Source organism: Propithecus coquereli, unplaced genomic scaffold (genome assembly GCF_000956105.1).
Source record: "Propithecus coquereli isolate 6110/MARCELLA unplaced genomic scaffold, Pcoq_1.0 Scaffold182, whole genome shotgun sequence".
In the NCBI taxonomy this organism is placed as follows: Eukaryota; Metazoa; Chordata; class Mammalia; order Primates; family Indriidae; genus Propithecus; species Propithecus coquereli.
The window spans coordinates 582,145-587,943 of NW_012142968.1; positions in this window are offsets into that span (position 1 = coordinate 582,145).

Here is a 5,799-nt window from a genome sequence, read left to right on the forward strand (position 1 = left end):
ATATATTTGTTGGCCATTAGTCTATCTTCTTTTGAAAAGTTTCTGTTCATGTCTGTTGCCCACTTCTTGATAGGGTTGTTTGATTTTTTCTTGCTGATTTTCCTGAGTTCTATATAGTTTCTGATTATCAGCCCTTTATTGGACATTTAACATGCAAATATTTTCTCCCTTTTTGTAGATTATCTTTCTGCTCCTGTGATAGTTTCCTTGGCTGTGAACAGGCTTTTTAATTTGATTAGGTCCAATTTATTTATATTTGTTGCTGCTGTGATTGCCTTTGGGGCCTTCTTCATAAATTCTTTGCCTAGGCCAATGTCTGTAAGAGTCTTTTCAACATTTTCTTACAGAATTCTTACAGTTTCATGAATTAGGTTTAAGTCTGTTATCCACAGTGACTTCATTTTTGTGAGAAATGAAAGGTGTAGATCCTGTTTCAGTCTTCTACATGTGGCTATCCAATTTCCCAGAACCATTTATTGAATACAGATTCATTTCCCCAGTGTATGTTTTTGTCTGCTTTGTCAAAGATTAAATGGCTATGCGAGGAAGGTTTTATATCTGGGTTCTCAGTTCTGTTCCATTGGTCTATGTCTCTGTTCTTGTGCAAGTTCCATGCTGTCTTATTTACTGTAGCCTTGTAGTATAGCTTGAAGTCTGGTAAATTGATGCCTCCCAATTTGTTCTTTTTGCTTAAGATTTCTTTTGCTGTACAGGGTCTTCTCTGGTTCCATACAAATTATAGAATTATTTTTTCCAGATCTGTGAAAAATGGCATTTTTATAGGGATTGCGTTGCATCCGTAGATCACTTTGGGTAGTATAGATATTTTAACAATGTTGACTCTGCCAACCCATGAGCATGAGCATATGGTTTTCCACCTGTTTATGTCCTCTGCTATTTTCTTCCTCAGTGTTTGGTAGTTCTCCCTGTAGAGGTCTTTTACCTCCTTAGTTAAATATATTCCTAGGTACTTTATTTTCTTTGTTGCTATTTTGATGGATATTGAGTCTTTGATTTGGTTGTCAGTTTGACTGCTGTTTGCAGCACAATTCACAATTGTAAAGATGTGGAAATAGCCCAAGTGCCCATCAGCAGATGAGTAGATTAATAAAATGTGGTGTATGTATAACGTGGATTTCTACTCAGCTACGAAAAACAATGGTGACATTGCACCTCTTGTATTATTCTAGATAGAGCTGGAGCCCATTCTAAGTGAACTATCACAAGAATGGAAAAACAAGCATCATATGTACTCACCATCAAATTGGTATTAACTGATCAGAACTTAAATGCACACATAGTAATAACATTTATCAGGCGTTGGGCAGATGGGAGAGTGGAGAAGGGGATGGGCATATACATACCGAATGGCCGTGGTATGCACTTTTTGGGGGATGGACATGCTTGAAGCTCTGACTCGGTGGAGTAAAGGCAATATATGTAACCTAAACATCTGTACTTCCATAATATGCTTAAATAAAACAAATTAAAAAATAAACACTAGCAAACCAAATTCAGCAACACATCAGAAAATTTATTCATCATGATCCAGTGAGATTCATCCCAGGAATGCAAAAATGGTTCAACATATGCAAATCAATCAATGTGATACATCATATCAACAGAATAAAGGACAAAAACCATATGATCATTTCAATTCATGCTGAAAACACATTCAATAAAATTCAACATTCCTTCATGATAAAAAATAACTCTCAAAAAAACATGAATTAAAGGAATTTACCTCAACATGATACAAGCCATATATAACAGATCAACCGCTAGTATCATACTGAATGGGAAAAAAAACTAAAGTCCTATCCTCTAAGATCTGGCTAAGACAAGGATGTCCACTTTCACCACTGTTATTGAACACAGCACTGGAAATTCTAGCTAGAGCAATCAGACAAGAGAAGGAAATAAAGGGAATCCAAATTGGAAAGGAAAAAGTCAAATTATCCTTGTTTGTAAATGATAGGATCTTGTATCTAGAGAAACCTAAAGACTCCATCGGAGGGGGGAAAAAAACTACTAGAACTGATAAACAAATGCAGTAAAGTTGCAGGATACAAAATCAACATACTAAATTCAGTAGCATTTCTGCATGCTCATAGCAAACAATCTGAAAAAAAGAAACCAAGAAAATAATCCCATTTCTAATAGCTCCAAATAAAATAAAATACCTAGGAATAAACCTAACCAAAAAAAAGTGAAAGATCTCTACAATGAAAACTATAAAACGATGATGAGAGATGATGAATAGAACATAAAAAAATGGAATTACATTCTATGGTCAGGTATTGGAAGAATCAATGTTGTTAAAATGTCTGTACTCCCCAAGCAATCTACAGATTTGATGCAATTCGCATCAAAATACCAAAGGCACTCTACACAGAAATAGACAAAATAACCCTAAAATTTATATGGAACTTAAAGACTCAGAATAGCCAAAGCTATGCTGTGCAAAAAGAACAAAACTGGACGAATCACATTTCCTGACTTCAAATTATACTACAGAGCTGTATTAACCAAAACAGCATGGTACTGGCATAAAAACAGAAACATACACCACTGGAACAGAATAGAGAACCTAGAAATAAATCCACACATCTATAGTGAACTTATCTTCAACGAAGTTGTCAAGAACATATAGTGGTGTACGGACAGTCTCTTCTGTAAATGGTACTGGGAAAACTGGATATGCATATGCAGAAGAAAGAAACTAGATCCTTATGTCTCTCCATATACAAAAATCAAATCAAAATGGATTAAAGACTTAAATTTAAGATCTGAAACTGTGAGACTATTAAAAGAAAACATTGGGAAATGCTTCAGGACATCTGTTTGGGCAAGGACTTCTTGAGTAATACCCCCAAAGCATAGGCAACCAAAGCAAAATTGGACAAATGGGATCACATCAAGGTAAAAGGCTTCTGCACAACAAAGGAAACAATCAACAAAGTGAAGAAACAGCTCACAAAATGGGAGAAAATATTTACAAACTACCCATTCAACAATGGCTATATCAATAGACTATATAAGGAGCCCCAACAACTCAATAGGAAAATATCAAATAATCCAATTTTCAAAATAGACCAAAGATCTGAATAGACATTTATCAAAAGAAGATATAGAAATGTTCAACAGGTATACAAAAAAATTCTCAACAACATTATTCATCAGAGAAATGCAGAGAAAAACTACAATATTATCTCACCCCAGTTAAAATGGCTTTTATCAAAAAGGCAATAACAAATGCTAGCAAGGCTACGGAGAAAGGGAATCCCTGGTACACTGTTGGTGGGAATGTAAATTAGTGTAACTGCTATGAAGAACAATATGGAATTTCCTCAAAAAAACTAAACATAGAACTACCATATACCCAGCAATCCCACTGTTGGGTATATAAGCATGGGAATTCAGTATATCAAAAATATATCTGCATTCCCATGTTTATTGCAGCAGTATCCACAATAGCTGAGATATAGAATCAACCTAAGTGTTCATCAATGGATGAATGGATAAAGAAATTGTAGTACATATACACAATTGAGTATTATATAGCCTCATATAAAATGAAATCCTGCCATTTGCAACAACATGGATGGAACTGGAGAACATCATGTAATGTGAAAGAAGCCAAGTGCAGAAAGACAAATCTCACATGTTTTCACTCATAATGCGGGAGCTAAATATTAAAAACAATTGATCTCATAGAGACAGAGAGTAGAGTCATGGTTATCAGAGGCTGGTAAGTGTACAGGGGATGGGAGGATAAAATGGGGATGGTTAATGTATGCAAAAATAGATAGAATGAACAATATTTTATAGCACAACAAAGTGACTATAATCAACAATAAGTTAGGGTATACTTTAAAATAATTAAAAGAGTGGAACTGGACTGTTCCTAACACAAAGAAATGTTAAATGCCTGAGGTGATGGATACACAAATTACCCTGATTTGATTAATTCACATTGTATGCCTGTATCAAAACATCACAAATACCCTATAAAGATATACAACTATTATGTACCCATAATAATTAAAAACAAAAAATTTAAAACAAAAAGAACTGACTTCTGTGCAATGTTAGAGCCTTGCCAGGAGTACAGATTATGTTGAAATTGATATCAGGATTCCTTTTGTTCACACAGTGCAGTACTTGGGTATTAACTGAGCACTAGATTCTGCTATTCCTAGCTTTATTCAAGGACCCATTCAATTGGTCATACATGGGTGCCTACACTTTTTCTTTCCTGAGGTCCATCTTCCAGAAACCTTCCTACACATATTTCTCATTTCTCATATTTCACATATTTCTTATGTTCCTTTAGATCTATGATGCAAGGCAACTGATTGTGTCTTACAGCATCATCTCTGAATGATAGTTCTCAATAGAGTTCTTCCATCTAATACATAGAAGAACTGTTTCAATGTATTTACTGAAAGGTCATTAGAAGCTCATTCAAGAAAGAAATCTACATGATAGTGTCCACTCTTGTGATTTTAGTTGTCACCATAGCTCTCTATAGAATTCCTAGAACACTCTGGATAATGTCCAGAAATACAGCTGTCTACAAATGCCCAAAGACACTGATGTAACAGGCTCTGAAATAGCTATAACTCACCCTGTTGATGTTTTCCTCTAAAATATTCAGTGAAGGTCCTATCACTGACTCTACATGTAAGAAACTTGGGAACAAATTCAAGTCTTCATCACACCTCCCTTTGAAGAGCAAGAGTTAAGTGTGCCCTCTAGCTCCACACAAATCATTTATGAAAACGGATTCAAGCAGTGGATTTTGTTTGGGATTGTACCTGTCTCTGAACTAGGAGTTTCTGAATTATAGGGGAAGTTTGAGTCTTTTTTCCCCCAGGTTTAATCTATCCAAAACATTTTTTTTGTTTTAATTGAAAAAGCACCACTTAACGTTACCAATCATGACAGTTAGAAATCCATCTTTTAGGTTCTCAGAATGTAGAATTAAAGTTCAGATTATAATTTTGTAACTTCTCCTGCCTCTTTACCTCATTAACTGGGCTACAATCTCTCACAATAATAAATGAACATATTTTAAATGCCAGAATATTTTTTTGTTGGTGGTAATGGTTGTTCTCTTTTTATTAGATTTTAGTCATATGTACAGATGCTAATACCTCTGTCATCACCTGATACTGGGTCAAGTTTTCCTCAGAATTTTGTATATGATTTTCTAATTCAAAATAACATTGCGTTTTAATAAAGGACCACGGTTTTAATGATTCATATACCTAGGTGCTTGAGCAAGTCACAAAATTCTATGGGTCCCAGTTGCCTTATCTGTATAAAGAAGATAGGTAGTATCTTACCTGTTTAAAGGACCCGATAATTTTTAAAACATTATTTGCCACTTTATTCATTTGTGTAAGATGGCCGAATAGAGGCAATTTTACTCAACCTCTTCCTTCAAAACCCATCAATATCAACAATAAGAATGAAAAAATGAGTGAAATGAACTCTAGCTTCAATAAAACAAGTAAATGGTTGTAATAACAAACCAGGAAATGTAACTACTGGATACCATAAAGCGGAGATAAGACTAAAGGAGATGTCTGGAAGTCAAAACCAGCCTCCTTGGTTCTTGAGTAGATTTCCACAAAAGTCAATTGTCAGTTTTCCTGAGGTTTGCCAGCTTCCATCTTTTATTTTACTTTCTCATTCTTCAACCCTTGTGTCTCTTCAGTAATTTGTCTTAAAAGGAGTTAACATAGTCTAATGGTTTGACGAACTAGAGAACGATTTCTCTGAATTCTTGAA